Source organism: Poromitra crassiceps (assembly GCF_964638095.1).
Source record: "Poromitra crassiceps genome assembly, chromosome: 20".
Lineage (NCBI taxonomy): Eukaryota > Metazoa > Chordata > Actinopteri > Beryciformes > Melamphaidae > Poromitra > Poromitra crassiceps.
This window is the reverse complement of record NC_139637.1, coordinates 16428606-16447787: the sequence shown is the minus strand read 5'-3', so window position 1 is coordinate 16447787 and position 19182 is coordinate 16428606. Positions and strand designations below refer to the sequence as shown.

Sequence of the window (19182 nt, the reverse complement as noted above, 5' to 3'; positions counted from 1 at the left end):
ATGGATATATGTGAAACAAAAATGTGTTTTTTTTTTTGGCCGGTAAAAAATATGCTTGGCGGGTAGATTTTTTCCATCTACCCGCCACTGGCCGGTGGGTCAAAAAGTTAATTTCGGGCCCTGAGTATCAGGACTCACTGATTTCTAATCTGAAATCATCCCTAGAAAATCCTCTAGAATGTTTTAGCAAAGGATAGCTAGGCTCCAATGTATTTTAGAGTCTAACAACTTTTCATTAGCTCGCCACAGGTACTTCTGCTTCTTAAGGCAGCATTGTCTCTCTTTGTGTAACAGGTTTCCCCTTGGTCCATCTTACATAGTGAAACGTAGCATTTTAGTTTAAAAAATCTGTAAACATTACAGTCAAAGCTAAGGGCAATTAAGATGAACACGTTTTCAGACATATTCATCTGTAAGCTATGGTTTTTATGTCTTGGATAATTACAGCTTCAATGGAACAAATGATCTACAGTACAGGCCTTGTTGATTATAGTGTAGCAATGAGACTGAGTGTAAAGGTCAGGTTAATCAGAGGTCAAGTTACAGTCAGTAATAAACCTCAATGCTTCATGATAGTGGTACACAGGAAGTATAAATCCTTACACTGACAAGACATGTCTGCTACATCCTGCATAATAAAACATGTCTGCTACATCCTGCATAATAAAACATTTATTACGTTATTACGTTACTTGAAAATATCTGTAAACATTAAAAGCTCAATGTACTTAATATGAACACACATTTTCAGAAGGTTCGGTTTTAACCAGAGATTTTTAAGACTCAAATAATTACAACTTCCGTTGAGCAAAATAATGTTGTTCAGAAAGAGAGAACAGGAGGAGCGATTTATTTTTTTAGATTTAAGTTTAAAATCAACTAGAAATATTGAGCGCTCATTTCTAGCACCGCTTTGAGCATGCCCAGTTGAGCAATTGTGCACCACGCCCTGCAGAGACACACACACACACACACACACACACACACACACACACACACACACACACACACACACACACACAAACACACACACACACACACACACACACACACGCTCACACACGCACACGCGCTCACACACACATGCACGCACACACACACACACACGCACGCACGCACGCACGCACACACACACACACACACACACACACACACACACACACACACACACACACACACACACACACATACATACACATTAACATCCCATAACATCACAGAGAAGCCTCAGCTTGACAAACTTTGATAGCAGTGGTCTCTGCATCACCAGCATCTCCAACAGTGAAACATGGGTAGAGTTTCTCAGTGAAAGTGTCTTTGTAAGTGTAGATGTGAGTGTTGTCCTCAGAGTCATAGAAGGACACCTCCCCCATGTCATAGTGCAGCTGGACTCTGATCCTCTGGAGACTCTTCTTCACTGTGACGGTCTCAACAAGCACATCAATCTATGTTCCACTGTCATGCCATAAAGACCAGATTCCAGATTCTGGCATGGCACATATCTCCCCCTTCCTCTCAACTGACTCTTTAGCCAAACCCACATTCCAGTCAGGAAGATCTCTCACCTCCACCTCCCAGCTGTGTTTCCCTGAGCTGAAGCCCTCAGAGCCCAGGGGAAAACTTAGGGCTATATCTTCCCGACGGCGGTAAGCGCCCGTTTTGCGCTGGAATAGCGCCGCGCAAAGCCCTAATTGTGGGCGTGTCGGCCCGCTACGCTTCACGTCATCTCGCCGCACATCTCCATATAGGCATGTTTATGCCCAAAAGCATTGTGGAGGTGTGGTCATGCCCATAAAACCACAGCGTCACGTCAGCAGCTTCCTCCTCACTCAGAGGGAGAGTGAGAGAGAGAAAGAGGGCCTGAGAAAAGATAGCCTAGATGGGGAGAGGGAGAGAGAGAGATGTGAGGCTGTCATAGAAATCAAATAACGTGCTCATGCCCACCTGTGAATCACCTGTGTATTATTGCCATTTCACACGCTGAAAAAGGACTGCTGCCCAAACGTCTGACTGTATGGACGTATGCTTAGCCTATTCCTTCTCGGGCTCTCTTCTCCTGCATCTCCGCTGCGGGCATATACTGCATGTGTAATTGCGCAGCGTACTGAGAGCCGGCGATGACTGATGCTGCTCTATTTGAAGTTGAATTTCGTTCCACCAGCACACATTTTATTAATCAGCTATTTTCTATTTGTTTCTATTATATACATCGAATCCCACCAATTTAGCCCATCATTTTCCCCTTGGCGCACATAAAGACACATGCTTCTGTCACTGTCTGCTTGATGGGGAGAGGGTGTCTCTCTCTCTCTTCCCCGACGAGGGAAGTGGAGAGGGCTATTGCGGTGCTATCAAACGTATAATGGTTGGAAAAGATCAACATTTGCTTTTTATTTTCTCCTACCCTCTCCTACCTAAAGTCATCTAATGTTACACCACAGACCTGTATGGTCGGGAATTGTGTAGCCTAATAAAACCATGACAAACAAATTCTCATTTTTAAATCAAGGTGTGTTTTTTCTGCAATGTAGGCAATAGTTGAAAATCAACGTGGCATTCCGAGGAGAGAAGAGTGTGTGCAGGCGCAAGTGGAGTGACATTCATGCCGTGCATACTGTAAATGGATCCAATCAAGGAGTTCCTGCACCGCACGGAGATGTGAAGACTGTCTGCGCTCAGGCGTACGTCTGCGTTTGCGCTAAGACCAGCTATTTCCTGCCGTTAAGATTGAGAGCACCCAAGGCGATTTCTTCGAACACAATGCGCTGGAACGCCTATTTTGGAATGGGCAACTCCCAAACCTCTCTTTGCGCTCGCCACATACCGACGGTATCTTCCCCACAGCGCTAAATGACACGCGAGACACATGATAGGCTAGAGGCCCACCGACACGCCTGGGCCACGCCTACACCTGTGTCATCACAGCGCAAAACTGGACGGTGGAGGCAGACGATAGCAATAAGAGGCGCGCAAAGGCAGCGCAAAGGCAGCGCAAAGGCAGCGCAAACGATAGCGCCGTACAACGATAGGGCCCTTAGTGTTTCTCTCTGGGTTGTCAGGGAGCTGCTGCCATGTGTCTCCACATCTCACACTGGTCAGGTCATCAGACAGATAGAGAAAGCGGCCTGCAGTGTTTGGGTCCAGAATGACAGGACTGAAGTTGACCTTCCCCTTCATCTTCTCCCAGACTCTGAAGGACAGGTTGCCCAGGTGTTTGGCCACATCTATCAGAGCTCCTGAGACCAGCTGTGGATCTGACAGTGAGCACTGATCTCTGGCTCTGGTCTGAGTGGTTTTATAACTGGTGAGGAACGGCACATTGTGTTTCTGCAGGTCTTCTTCCACAGCAGAGATGCTGTCTGAGAGAGAGGAGATCTTCTCCTGAATGAACTTCATTTCTCTGGTGATAGTCTTCCCCTTCTGCTCCTTTTCCTCCCTCAGAGCCGTCACTCTGGTCTCCTCTTCCTCTTTCAGGAACTGGTGGAGCTTGTTGAACTCTGCTCTGATCTGTGTCTCTGTGGCCACCAGCTGTTTCTTGGAGTGTTGAACCACTTCATTATATGTCTTCTCCACCTCTTTGTATTTGTCCCTCTTGTCCTGTAGAGACTTTAAGTCGGATTTCAGCTGCTCCTGACTGACTTCTTCTTCTATACTCAAATCAATCACTGAGAGAGAGAGAGAGAGAGAGAGAGAGAGAGAGAGAGAGAGAGAGAGAGAGAGAGATCGACTGGAACTTTAAAAGGGCTTGAATTTAACACCAGCCAACACTTCACGTCACGTCCTCCAGTATATTTACGCACAGGTGACAAGTATGTTACAGTCATCTTAAATGTGTGTAAGGCGCCATGTGTTTGAGCGGATGATTGGCTGAGGCCTGACTTGAGGGCGGGCCTACCGGGCGCTCAGACATCATTTCTCCACAGAAGGCGTAAAGGGGAGAGTGATTATGAAGCGTGTTGGATTGTTTGGCGTGAAGTGAACACCATGTTAAACATCAATCTGAATTGGACCCCAAACCGAGGATAATGGCCTAATTAACTATTGACCATGAACAGAACCCGTAGATATTTGTCAGTACGTGTTTATGTTTGTTGCCGTCTCGTCAAGTTGCTTCAGCAGCTAATCTTCACATTGTGGACCAGCATCACACAACAGCCTCTACCTGGCTGTGCTGTGGGGATCTGAGAACAGTGTTCAGAGGAACTTTCCCTGCTTGTGCTGGCCAGTGGAGGAAGCAGAGCCGAGAAGAGCCGACTAGACCACCTGGGAAGGACCAGAGGCGCAGCTTGTGAACAGGCAAGTAAGGCAACTGATTGGGGCCCCCAGGCCATTAGGGCCCCCCCGAGGGCTAATGAACTTTACTCCAGAGCAGTGACTGCAACCCCCTCCCCATTAAACAACCAATGGATGATTTGCAATGACATTGAACCCTCCCTAAAGGGACCCCGGCCATGTCATTCCATGGACGATTTGCTCATGTACTCTTGAATTTAAATTGAAACCTAGAGAATGTACGTGAATCAAGTAAGTCTGACGGGAATGAGTCAGTGTGTCACTGGGAAGTGTGAACCATTCCTGGCAAATGCATGATTCAGTGAAAGTAAGGGAAGTTAGAAAGAAGAAGTTATCTGGAAGTAAAAAAAATAGAAAAAAGAAGATGAGGAAAAAGGAAGCAAGCCAGTGGAGCAGATAACTGAATGCTGCTTAGTTGCCTGCCTTGGAGGAGATACTTGAATAACTTCAGTGAGCAATGGTATCACGTTTTGTTGTTGCCTGGCTAGCTAAGCTAACACTTGAGCTATGAATGTAATGAAAGCAGGGCACAAAATTAGTACCAGCAGCCACCACCCAAATGCTGGTAAAATATAAATATGCGACTGGCTGATAGATTTGCTTGACTCACCACCAGCCCCAAAAAAACAAAAAAGAATGGTAATCTTTTGAGTGGCTGGTAAAATTGTAACATTCACTAGCCATTTTGCCGGTGGACAAAAAAGCTAATTTTGCACCTGTATGAAAGTTATGCCATCGGCGAACATTTAAAAGTTGAACTTGAGGAATTCTAATTCTAGTATGTAATCCTAAATGTAATATGACAATGTTGAAGTTATTTGGTTATTTAGGTTTTTATTGTTCTTTATAATTTGAAAATTACAAGGTTTTTGATGTTCGTTATATTTATATTTTGACAATTCTACTCATTTTGAAGAAAAAAATGTTTAGACTTCATAATTTTTTTTTTGGTCTCAGATTATTTATAACACTAGGGCAGGGGTGCCCACACTTTTTCAGCTTGGGAGCTACTTTTAAAATGACCAAGTCAAAGTGATCTACCAAACATATTTATTTATATTTATAAAATGGGTACCTCAAATCAAGCAATCTGATTGGTTCACAGCCATTGTATAATTCCAGTAACCGAGTTCAATAACCCATGGCCATGGCAACTCTCTTACTAAAAGTACGTTACTTGGTGTCGGCATACGGCTCTGGGGCCGGTTGCACCAACTGGTCTTACACTGGTCTTAACTGCCTGTAACAGAGATCTCCGCGGAGACCTTTTTGACCGTCATCGTCGTAACTGCGGTCAACTGAGCCGTGTTCGTCGTAACACCGCCAGTTCGCTGTCTTTGAAAGCACGACGTTAGATTATAACTAACTAGTTGTGTGGCTTAGCCTTCCAAAATGTTGCCGTTAGTTTTTTAGAAGTTAATACATAGAATTGGGAACGTTACATTCAATTTCATTCAGACTGTCTTTCTGGCTCAATCGCCGCCATTGGTGCAACCGGCCCCTGGTCGGGCTTTGCTCTCAGCAAGCGCCAGGATTGGCCAATGTCGACTTCAGTCTCCAGAACGATCCAATCAAATCACCCGCACGTCTATCTTCTTGCTAGAGGTCCCGCCTTCAGTAGTGTTTCAACTGACTCTATCAGAATAAAATGCCAGTCGGACTTATAGTATTATTATTATTATATTATTATACTTGGAACCCTTTTATAAAAGCAATATAGCACTCGAGCAGCGTGTGTTGTGAAATATATCACACTGATAAGCTGTTATCCCACTCGGCCTGCGGCCTCGTGGGATAACAGCTTATCAGTGTGATATATTCATCACAACACACTTGCTCTCGTGATATATTGCTTAAATATATACACTGAGTGGAAAACAGTGGAACAGTGGAAAAACAGTGGAAAAACAGTGGAAAAACAGTAAAAAAAAAAAAAAAAAAAAAAAAATCCCCTCAATGCCATGCGATCTACCACACTACCTTCGATCGACGTATTGGGCACCCCTGCACTAGGGTATCTGCCCCTTCAAGTCTGAAACCCTAGGCTTGGCCGCCGCGCAGCGTCGCCCGCAGCTCGGCTGCTGCATGACCTTGCCTGCACTATTGGCATGTGCAGCGCACAATTGCTCAACTTCGCATCACTGATGACATCACAATGCCTGTGACATCACTGATGATGTCATAATGCCTATAGCAGGGGTGCCCAAATTCTTTCCCATGAAGGGCCAAAACTCAATCTGGGTGGAGGGCCGAGGGCCAAAAATAAACGTTGTGGAATTACATTAAAATGTATTGTGTTTTATAGAAAATTAACATTCTAAATCTAAAATAACATTTCAATATAATAATCTACTTTTTATCTGTTTGGTAATTGTCATAATTTGCAATTGGTTATATATATTTAAAAAACAAAAAATCCCAAATCCGTGGCGGGCCAAAACAAACAGAGCGCAACTCAAAGGAATTAGGATTAGCTTTTTAAAAAGCTTTGCTCTGTAGCAGAGCTCTGTCTCTATCACCTCCTCTGGCCTGCATTTATATAGCGCTTTTATCCAAAGCGCTTTACAATCACCCATTCATACACCGATGGTGGCAAGCTGCCATGCAGGGTGCTGGCACACCATCAGGAGCAATTTTGGGGTTCAGTATCTTGCCCAAGGACAATCAATCAATCAATCAATCTTTATTAGCAGACACAAGGTCCAATAAAAACACACAGTAAAAGACAACACAACAACATCAAACAATTAACATCAGCACATCAAAAAGACTACAATAAGAGCCTGTACCAATGAGCCCAAGTGCTGGAGTGATACTTAATTGCACTAAGACTGGGCTGTGTCAGAAGCATGATTATGATATTCTGAGAAACATTCAGACGACAAATAAACTTATAGGTCAGGTTTCTCAGTAGGGCATGACACTTCGACATGCAGACTGGAGGAGCCGGGAATCGAACCACCGACCTCTTTCATCCAAAGCGATAAGTGACGACCCTCTCTACCTCCTGATCTACAGCCGCCCCCTCCTCTTTTTAAAAAGCTTCTCTCTGTAGCAGAGCTCTGTCTCTATCACCTCCTCTTTTTAAAAAGCTTCTCTCTGTAGCAGAGCTCTGTCTCTATCACCCCCTCTTTTTAAAAAGCTTCTCTGTAGCAGAGCTCTGTCTCTATCACCCCCTCTTTTTAAAAAGCTTCTCTGTAGCAGAGCTCTGTCTCTATCACCCCCTCTTTTTAAAAAGCTTCTCTCTGTAGTAGAGCTCTGTCTCTATCACCTCCTCTTTTTAAAAAGCTTCTCTGTAGCAGAGCTCTGTCTCTATCACCCCCTCTTTTTAAAAAGCTTCTCTCTGTAGCAGAGCTCTGTCTCTATCACCTCCTCTTTTTAAAAAGCTTCTCTCTGTAGCAGAGCTCTGTCTCTATCACCTCCTCTTTTTAAAGGTGCTACAACTTCAATCCCCTGAAACCTGAGTGAACACATATCATGGCCAGCAGAATGAAACCTGAGTGAACACACATAATGGCCAGCAAAATTAAAATGTCTCGCCACTGAAGACTTTTCCTCTTTGTTCCTAATAGTGATCTTGTGTTCTGACACAGGAGTTTTTAGCTCTCTTGTGGTTTGAGTTGACCACATAACACAGTCCACAAGGACACTTCAAAATATATACAACCTGGTCTTACATGTAATTTTACTATTGATGGAAAACTTTCTACCAGAGTGTGGGTGTAAAAAGGACCCACCTCTGATCATAGCGTTCCACTGAACACAATTAAAACAAGGAAAATTGCCATTAGGTAAATTAGATCAAAAATGAACAGGGCGTGTGTGGCAGTCAGCTCTGACTAGCCGATCACTTAATTTTCTAGCTCGTTTAAGAGCGAAAAGAGGCGGTTTGGTGTAAACATGGCCCACTTGGGGCCATGTTAACACGTTGAGTGCCATGGACGAGATATCTCGGCTTACATAATCCAACGGTTGAGTGCCATGGACGAGATATCTCGGCTTACATAAACATTTTTTTTTTTTGACGGTGGGACATCAATCAACCCCTTTTACGTCTCTTATAGCAGAATTGGAGGAAGAGAATGTGTATAATCTATTTTACCGACCAGCTAAGTGGGGACAGTGCCCTCCCGACAGAGAGGAATCCGAGCAAAAAACAGCCGCGGGTCCGTCCGCGGGAGAAAGCCATTTAATTTTCAAGGAAATAGCTGGGCGAAAATGCTTTCGATTTCACACACACACACACACACACACGCGCGCGCGCGCGCACACACTCGAGTACCTTTGAGCATAAATAAGACCAGAATCGCAAAAGCTTCTTCAAAGCTTCAGAGCTTTCACCTCAAGAAACGAAGGAGCCAGTTTTACAGTGCAGACTGCCCGAGAGCGGCAGCGGAGCCTCCTCCCTCCGCAGCACAGACGGAGGGAGGAGTTTGGAGACACACACACACACACACACACACACACACACACACACACACACACACACACACACACACACACACACACACACACACACACACACAATACAGTATACAGACTTGCCCAAGGGCACCCATAATCACAGGCACGTGAGGTGGTTCTAAAAATCCATTTATCTCTAAACTCTCTGAAAATCTCTGAAACCATGCTGTACTCAACGGCTAATATCTACATAACTACTAACTCTGCAAACTAACTCTTTTAGACAGAGAAAGCACACATTCTATTAGTACTTTTGTGAACTTCGTGTTCACAAACTCCAAGCAGAAAATAATCCTCTGCTCTTGTAAAATGAGCCAGAATCCTCAAAAAACGGCCTGGCACAAGCTACCCACAGCATTGAAAAAAGGGCTGGCACTCAATGTGTTAAAACAGAAATAATGTTTCATGTTTGTTAATTTGAGTATATATTCTAACTAAAACTGTCGGCTGTGTTTTTTATATATGCATTGCTTTGCTGCTTGTTTTTTCAATATTTTTTTTGTAAAGCACCTTGAATTGCCTTTGTGTATGAAAGGTGCTATATAAATAAATTTGACTTGACTTGACTTGACTTGGGGGTCACTGTGCAAAATGTACCAGTGTTTCAGAACACTCTTTTTTATTTCCTGGTACACAGGAGAGAAAGTGGTGGCACACCCAATATTAAAATCACTGAACACAATTAGAACAAGGAAAATTGCCATTAGGTAAATTAGATCAAAAATGAACAGGGCGTGTGGGGCAGTCAGCTCTGACTAGCCGATCACTTAAATTTCTAGCTCGTTTAAGAGCGAAAAGAGGCGGTTTGGTGTAAACATGACCCACTTGGGGGTCACTGTGCAAAATGTGCCAGTGTTTCAGAACACTCTTTTTTATTTCCTGGTACACAGGAGAGAAAGTGGTGGCACACCCAATATTAAAATCACTAGAGGAAGAAGTCCTAGGTACCAGTAGGTTGTCCCTCTTCAAGTGTCTAACCCTCTGGAGGCTGTTATCGAGGACTACATTACTGTAGCCTTTAGCCTTGAACCGTGTGTATAGTTCAGAAGCATGTTGTTCAAAAGCAGCGTCAGTATTACAAATCCTCCTAACCCTCAAAAACTAGTCAGTTTTTGAGGGTACATAAGGTCAACCTTTCTTGAGGCTGGGGGGATGATAGAAAACTATTGGCAATGTCTAAGACGCCTTGTGTCCCAACTTCCCTCTTAGCACATCAAAACACTTGTGTCACAACTTCCCTCTTAGCACATCAGAACACTTGTGTCACAACTTCCCTCTTACCTTAAAGACACTACTGACTTCCTCAACAGGCTGAACTCCATACAGGACATTGAATCAGAATCAGAATCAGAATCAGAAAGACTTTAATGATCCCCGGGGGGAAATTGGGAAGACAGCTATTTTTTATGTGTGTCTAAGTTGATCCTGAATAAGAATTATTTTAAATTTGAAAGTGCATCTTATTTACAATGCCAGGGTGTCAGTATGGGGAGTCTGTGCTCTCCCAACTATGTCAACCTCTTTATGGGTAAATTTGAAGAAGACTTTGTATACAACCCTTTTGATTCCTTGTTAAAATGCTGGTTACGTTTTATTGATGATTTTTTTTTTCATTTTTACTGGATCACTGACTCAACTTGAGAAGTTCAAGGTGTACATCAACTCCAGGATGCCCTCGATTAAATTTTCATTTGAGTTTAGTCAGGAGTCTGTATCTTTTCTTGATGTCTGTGTGAACAAATCTGAACAACTTATGACCAGGTTATACAGAAAAGAAACTGACCGCAATAGTTTTCTTGATTTTTCCAGTTATCATCCCCCCAGCCACAAGAAAGGTTGACCTTATAGTCAGTTTTTGAGGGTTAGGAGGATTTGTAATACTGACGCTGCTTTTGAACAACATGCTTCTGAACTATACACACGGTTCAAGGCTAAAGGCTACAGTAATGTAGTCCTCGATAACAGCCTCCAGAGGGTTAGACACTTGAAGAGGGACAACCTACTGGTACCTAGGACTTCTTCCTCTAGTGATTTTAATATTGGGTGTGCCACCACTTTCTCTCCTGTGTACCAGGAAATAAAAAAGAGTGTTCTGAAACACTGGCACATTTTGCACAGTGACCCCCAAGTGGGTCATGTTTACACCAAACCGCCTCTTTTCGCTCTTAAACGAGCTAGAAATTTAAGTGATCGGCTAGTCAGAGCTGACTGCCACACACGCCCTGTTCATTTTTGATCTAATTTACCTAATGGCAATTTTCCTTGTTCTAATTGTGTTCAGTGGAACGCTATGATCAGAGGTGGGTCCTTTTTACACCCACACTCTGGTAGAAAGTTTTCCATCAATAGTATAATTACATGTAAGACCAGGTTTGTTGTTTATCTTTTGAAGTGTCCTTGTGGACTGTGTTATGTCGGTAAAACCACAAGAGAGCTAAAAAGTTGCCATATGGTCATGCCATCACTGAGGTCAAATTGAAACTGTATGCCCGCCCGGTTACTGAGCCATTTGACGGCAACTTGAATATCAGCCCATTGACCTGCAGCTGATCTCGGCTCAATGCAATTTCTATAGCCATCATTTTTAGAAGTAGCAGGACTCACTGATTTGGAATCTTATATCATCCCTAGAAAATCCTCTAGAATGTTTTAGCAAAGGAGCTAGGCTCCAATGTATTTTAGAGTCTAACAACTTTTCATTAGCTCGCCACAGGTACTTCTGCTTCTTAAGGCAGCATTGTCTATCTTTGTGTAACAGGTTTCCCCTTGGTCCCTCTTACATAGTGAAACGTAGCATTTTAGTTAAAAATATCTGTAAACATTACAGTGAAAGCAAAGGGCAATTAAGATGAACACGTTTTCAGACATATTCATCTGTAAGCTATGATTTCTATGTCTTGGATAATTACAGCTTCAACTGAACAAATGATCTACAGTACAGGCCTTGTTGATTATAGTGTAGCAATGAGACTGAGTGTAAAGGTCAGGTTAATCAGAGGTCAAGTTACAGTCAGTAATAAACCTCAATGCTTCATGATAGTGGTACACAGGAAGTATAAATCCTTACACTGACAAGACATGTCTGCTACATCCTGCATAATAAAACATGGCATGTTACTTAAAAATATCTGTAAGCATTAAAAGCTCAATGTACTTAATATGAACACACATTTTCAGAAGGTTCGGTTTTAACCAGAGATTTTTAAGACTCAAATAATTACAACTTCTACTGAGCAAAATAATGTTGTTCAGAAAGAGAGAACAGGGTGAGCGATTTCTTTTTTTAGATTTTTCTACCACCGCTTTGAGCATGCCCAGTTGAGCAATTGTGCACCACGCCCTGCAGACACCCTCTGCCTCAACACACGCACACACTCACACACACACACACTCTCTCTCACACACACACACACACACACACACACACACACACACACACACACACACACACACACACACACACATACGCACACACACACACACACACACACACACACACACATATGCACACACACACATATGCACACACACACACACACACACACACACACACACACACACACACCTCATTACCATCCCATAACATCACAGAGAAGCCTCAGCGTGACAAACTTTGATATCAATGGTCCCTGCATCATCAGCCTTTCCAACATAGAAATATGGGTAGAGTTTCTCAGTGAAAGTGTCTTTGTAAGTGTAGATGTGAGTGTTGTCCTCAGAGTCATAGAAGGACAGCTCCCCCATGTCATAGTCCAGCTGGACTCTGATCCTCTGGAGACTCTTCTTCACTGTGATGGTCTGATTAAGCCCATTAGTGTATTCTCCTCTGCAGTGCAGTAAAGCCCAGATTCCATCATCTGGTGAGACACATGGCTCCCCCTTCCTGTCAGCTGACTCTTTAGCCACACCCACATTCCAGTCAGGATGATCTCCCACCTCCACCTCCCAGCTGTGTTTCCCTGAGCTGAAGCCCTCAGAGCCCAGAACAATGGGATACTCAGTGTGTCTCTCTGGGTTGTCAGGGAGCTGCTGCGATGTGTTTGTAAATCTCACACTGGTCAGGTCATCAGACAGAGAGACACATGGAGCTGCAGTGTTTGGGTCCAGAATGACAGGACTGAAGTTGACCTTCCCCTTCATCTTCTCCCAGACTCTGAAGGACAGGTTGCCCAGGTGTTTGGCCACATCTATCAGTGCTCCTGAGACCAGCTGTGGATCTGACAGTGAGCACTGGGCTCTGACTCTGGTCTGAGTGGCTTTATAACTGGTGAGGAACGGCACATTGTGTTTCTGCAGGTCTTCTTCCACAGCAGAGATGCTGTCTGAGAGAGAGGAGATCTTCTCCTGAATGATCTCCATTTCTCTGGTGATAGTCTTCCTCTTCTGCTGCTCTTCCTCCCTCAGAGCCGTCACTCTGGCCTCCTCTTCCTCTTTCAGGAACTGGTGGAGCTTGTTGAACTCTGCTCTGATGTGTGTCTCTGTGGCCTTCAGCTGTTTCTTGGAGTATTGAACCACTTCATTGTATTTCTTCTCCACCTCTTTGTATTTGTGCCTCTTGTCCTGTAGAGACTTTTAAGTCGGATTTCAGCTGCTCCTGACTGACTTCTTCTTCTATACTCAAATCAATCACTGAGAGAGAGAGAGAGAGAGAGGGGGGAACTTTAAAAGGGCTTGAATTTAACACCAGCCAACACTTCATGTCACATGTCACGTCCTCCAGTATATTTACACACAGGTGACAGGTATGTTACAGTCATCTTAAATGTCTTTTAGGCGCCATGTGTTTGAGCAGATGATTGGCTGAGGCCTGACTTGAGGGCGGGGCCTACCAGACGCTCAGACATCATTTCTCCACAGAAAGCGGAAAGGGGCGAGTGATTATGAAGCATGTTGGATTGTTTGGCGTGATTGAAGTGAACACCATCTTAAACATCAATCTGAATTGGACCCCAAACCGAGGATAATGGCCTAATTAACTATTGACCATGAACCAAACGCATAGATGTTTGTCAGTGTACGTGTTTATGTTTGTTGCCGTCTCGTCAAGTTGCTTCGGCAGCTAATCTCCACATTGTGGACCAGCATCACACAACAGCCTATACCTGGCTGTGCTGTGGAGATCTGAGAACAGTGTTCAGAGGAACTTTCCCTGCTTGTGCTGGCCAGTGGAGCAAGCAGAGCCGAGGAGAGACGACTAGACCACCTGGGAAGGACAAGCTCACGCTGGAAACCTTACCCTCACTACTAAGTCATCCTTCATCATCAACGTTCACTCAATCAGGCATGGCTTTAATTGTCTGGCTAACCAGCTGGTGGCTTTATGAGACCTAAACAATGACACTTAGTTTAACATGAACAAATTAACCATCCACTAAGCTGGGGCACCGTGACAATTAGCCTATGTGTTAATTTATGAGTCATCTGTGTCATTTCTGTTTTGTTTTTTCATGTTTGCTTTGTTTTCTCCTCACAACTTACCTCTAAGTTCTGAGAAGCGGTTTGATAAACGCTCCACTAGATCATTCTTATTTATCCTCCTCAAAGCCTCTTTGGTCACATCCAGAGTGTTTTGCTTGTAGGTCAGCACCATCAAATCCACAGTGTCCGTCCTTTCTGCATTCTGCATTTGGCTCCTTGGTATGTGTGGCAAACCTCTCAGGATGCCATCTTCTTGCAGGTGCCACTTGAATTCTTTGAACTCATCGTCTACCAAATCATCCAGTATGTCCTTAAAGAGCCTTTTAGCTGTCGAGAGCTTCTCTCTATCTGTCGCCATCGTTGCTTCCTGGTAAATTCAAATGATATTTTCAAATCAAAGCACAATTATGATGATGATGATGATGATGATGATTTAAAATGAATCTCACCTCATTATACTATCTTATTATAATAGGAGAAGTGTGTGTGTGTGTGTGTGTGTGTGTGTGTGTGTGTGTGTGTGTGTGTGTGTGTGTGTGAGCAGAATTTCGGCCCGCCACGGCTGTGCCGCTTTACGTGTGATCAGGCTGAAACTTTCAGGCGGTGTAGAGAGCACCCCTGCTGCCTGCAGGTAACCTGACGGAGCCGGATGTTTTGCCCTAAGGCTGATGGCCCTAAGGCAGAGGCTATAGTTCAGTGATGATGTCACTGATGTAATCAGTGATGATGTCATCAGTCTGAAGCCCCCTACATATGATCCGCGCTAAAACAGCTCTGCGCCCGCTGTCCCGTTATTTTCCTATGGGGGAGAGAAATGCGATGTTTTTGCAGAATTCTTTCTGGTATATTTTGTTTGTAGCGTATTTTCTTTGTAGGGATCCATTTCATGCAGTTTACATGAAATGGGTCCCCATGCCAAACAAATTAGCATAATATGACTTTTCAAAAAGACAGAACTATTTCTTTCACTTTCACAGTAGCAACAAAACACAGGGCAGCAATGTCAAATGATCGCTGCTCGCAGCAAAATGGCGGCCGGCAACAGCTGAGCCATTTAGTAGGGGTGGGCGATACTGCAAAATTTGGTGTCGATCCGATACCAAGTAATACTGGTCCAGAATTGCCGATATCGATACCGATACCGATACTTTTTATTATTAAATATGGCTTATGAACTTTCATGTAGGGGAGAGCAGTGTGTCATTATTTATGAGGTTTAACAATAGGTTTATCAATTTATCAACCACTATAAATTATGACCGATACAGTTTGAAAATGTAACATTAACCAATGCTTAAGATCCATAATATTAATTTAACTACTTATGTATACCTGGATATTATTTTCCTCTGTGAAAAGACTGCCGTGGAGTCTATCACTGTGTTCAGGGGGGGGGGGGGGTGTCTGTCTGATATTTCCCTCCGCCTCCTCCCTTCTTTTCTGCAGGTCAGAGCTCTCTTTCTTGTTTCTCAGATGCTTAAACAAGTTGTTAGTAGGCTAGTGGTCCCACAGTAGTGGACAGCCTGCATGTGGCTACGTCACACTTCACAATAATACTGATGTAAAATAACTCCAAACGATCTGCTCCTGTTCCTTCGAGCCGTGATCAGATCACGGAATGGCATGTGTGTTTTTGTATGCGATTGTGCGCGTCGGATTTCAATCCCACTCTGTGCTCTGCTGCTTGCGTTCCTTTACAAGACCCACCCTGCATATCGTTCAAGCACTATTATTGGCCCAGGCACGTATACTCGTTGTTTCAGTGCACATGTGATGACACGACAACAGCAAATCCGAGGCGGAGAAGCCCTGCATGAATGCACGCAAGTGTGTTCAGTATCGATCTTTTGATGTCAGGATCGATCTTCAAAACGAGACTCAGGTATCGGGAGTATCGATATTTTGGGATCGATCCGCCCACCCCTACCATTTAGTCATGAAGATAAAACAGGAAGAGAAAATGAAATGTTGGTGATGATAACTTTAAGCCTTTAGAAGAAGCTCACATAAACCAACCAGCATACAGCTGCATTAGTGTCACATATAGTTGTCTTAGATATCAATGTGTTGAAGACCAAAGAGACACACATGGATTTCAGAAAGAAGCCCTCTGTCATCTCACCTGTCATTAACTGTCCAGATTACACAGCACCACAAATACCTCACCACTATAAGAGATGATCAGCTGACCTTTGAGCTTCACGTAGATGCCGTGTGTTAGAAAGCACACCAGCGCATGAATTTCTTTTAATCGTAAGCTACACATTTTTAATGTCGACAGGACTTTTATGAAAATGTTTTATTCTTGTTTTATTGAATGAGTTTTTACGTTCTCGTCTCTGAGCTGGTCTCTTACCCTCAAGAAGAGCAATCGACTGCAGAGTATTGTTAAAGTGTTAAATTGCTCACAGGACTCGTTCATCAGCTCCTGGTCTCTGGCAACTCAAGTAATTTTCAACAACAGCAATTTTCTCCACCATTTACTTTAGTATAGTCCTTGAGGCATCCCTTCAGCCTCTGGATTGCCTTTGTCATGAGGGGGGTCTGGTGAGACGAAGGAGGAGCACGGCCGGGAGAAACCCACAGAGCCTAGATCCTCCATGCACCGAAGGGCCAATACTGCGGCGTAGCACTAGCTCTATTGCAGCGGATTGGGTTCTCTTTTACCCCTCCCGCGGGCAACGTTGCAGATAGAGTAGTAAGGCTGATCCGTAGCGGCTTCTGGGACGTGAGTCGGGGTCTTAATTGGCCTCGGCTGGGTCTACTGGGCGAGGGTGTATGATGTTGACAGACCCGAAACACCTAACGACCCCAGATAACATCACTGATGACACGTCCTAGCGCATGCGGCAGTAGTGTATTTGAGAATGTAGAACCCTGGCTTGCCTCTGGCCAGTGACACTTAGGAAAGACTAGGTGACAACCAAGTATAGTTTGGTGACGAGCTGGAGAGACAGTTGACGGCCGGAGAGACGGCAACCCGGTACGGGATGGGATTAGCACCCCATCTTGGCTCTCTCGTGAGGGAGAAATCCACAAACGCTACGGATTAGCCTCCTGAAAATCTGCGCAAGATCGGCGCGGCCTGGGGTCCTCCAGGCTAGAGCGAGGTGCTCGACGCAGGTAAATGACGTGCAGCGCACAGGCCCTCTTGAGGCGTCCTTGAGGCATCCCTTCAGCCTCTGGATTGCCTTTGTCATGAGGGGGGTCTGGTGAGACGAAGGAGGAGCACGGCCGGGAGAAACCCACAGAGCCTAGATCCTCCATGCACCGAAGGGCCAATACTGCGGCGTAGCACTAGCTCTATTGCAGCGGATTGGGTTCTCTTTTACCCCTCCCGCGGGCAACGTTGCAGATAGAGTAGTAAGGCTGATCCGTAGCGGCTTCTGGGACGTGAGTCGGGGTCTTAATTGGCCTCGGCTGGGTCTACTGGGCGAGGGTGTATGATGTTGACAGACCCGAAACACCTAACGACCCCAGATAACATCACTGATGACACGTCCTAGCGCATGCGGCAGTAGTGTATTTGAGAAAGTATCCAAAACATCTTTCAATAACAAGACTCACCAAATCACATTGACTTCAACTTGCTGCTTACAGTCCTCCAAATCAGTGTGTTTCAGTAGAGATCTCACACCCTGTAATGACGTCTCTGCTCTGTTCAGCAATGTCAAAGTCTGATTTTAATTTCACCTGCCTCTGTCATGAGTTAATTATTAATATGAAATGCTGATATCTGATTTAAGATAAGAGAGATAGTACTTCACTGACGCCCCCTGGAGAAATGCAGGTACCACAGTGACAATTAGCAGACAATGCCAAGGCAATTAAGCATATCATCAAGTACAGTAAACTAAAAAAAATTCACATGAAGAACTGACAAACTGACGAACTGACAAAAATTAGACCACGGACCCCCATTTGATAGCATTTTGTCCCACTGTCCCCCATATGATAATAAGATTGATGCTTTTAGATGTTTTATTACAGAAAGTGTATAAATCTCATGACCAAAATAGTCATTGTGTTACTAATGAATGGAATTATAGCGAAAATAAATTACCCCCCTTTTGGCTGGGGACACCCTGGAACCCCCTCAAGGACCCCTGGGGGTCCCCGCACCCCCATTTGAGAACCACTGCAGTAAAGTAATGAAAGGGGTGGGAGAGTCACTCATGACTGGCACAAGGGACACTGATGGTGTTATAGTGTTGATTTTGTGATCAGCACATGGTGGTGTTTCTGTGGTTCCTTACAGAGTTTAACATTTGACTGTTCTGTCCATTGACCTTGTGTCTGTGCATTATCATCTTTACTGGTAATGCATGCACCTTTCTGTTCTGTCCATTGACCTTGTGTCTGTGCATTATCATCTTCACTGGTAATGCATGCACCTTTCTGTTCTGTCCATTGACCTTGTGTCTGTGTATTATCATCTTCACTGGTAATGCATGCACCTTTCTGTTCTGTCCATTGACCTTGTGTCTGTGCATTATCATCTTCACTGGTAATGCATGCACCTTTCTGTTCTGTCCATTGACCTTGTGTCTGTGCATTATCATCTTCACTGGTAATGCATGCACCTTTCTTTGAAGACAAACACAGACAAATAAAGGATAGAACATGAACTTTATTTGTGTAAAATAAAAATGATAAACCACAGAAAGAGAGAAAACATACACATATCTAGAAATGTGATATGCACATTTATATATTTATATATTCTACGTATTCATGGATTGCAGAAACGATAGACATTTTATTCTGGTGACGAGGCTGGTTAGATTCCTGCTCCTTTCTGTGTGGAGTTTGCATGTTCTCCCTGTGTTCTCCTGGTTTCCTCCACAGTCAGCTGGATTAGACTCTAAATTATCCTCTAAAGGTAGGTGTGTGTGTGTGTGTGTGTGTGTGTGTGTGTGTGTGTGTGTGTGTGTGTGTGTGTGTGTATGTGTGTGTGTGTGTGTGTGTGTGTGTGTGTGTGTGTGTGTGTGTGTGTGTGTGCGTGCT

At 44.1% G+C, this 19182-nt stretch overlaps 3 pseudogenes across 3 annotated transcripts in view; all 3 read right to left on the bottom strand.

The window, feature by feature from the left end:
* The window catches only part of LOC310794898 (E3 ubiquitin-protein ligase TRIM35-like), a 571381-nt pseudogene that overhangs the window by 29501 nt on the left and 522698 nt on the right, over positions 1 to 19182 (bottom strand). The gene's annotated exons all lie outside the window — the stretch shown is intronic.
* LOC310794461 (E3 ubiquitin-protein ligase TRIM35-like) lies at positions 1215 to 7144 on the bottom strand (annotated as a pseudogene). Its single transcript has 4 exons — positions 7083 to 7144; positions 4163 to 4263; positions 3009 to 3665; positions 1215 to 1627 (listed from the first exon to the last, which is right to left on the bottom strand). The product of its transcript is annotated as an E3 ubiquitin-protein ligase TRIM35-like (transcript).
* On the bottom strand, positions 12343 to 14533 carry LOC310794460 (zinc-binding protein A33-like; annotated as a pseudogene). Its single transcript has 2 exons — positions 14236 to 14533; positions 12343 to 13386 (listed from the first exon to the last, which is right to left on the bottom strand). The product of its transcript is annotated as a zinc-binding protein A33-like (transcript).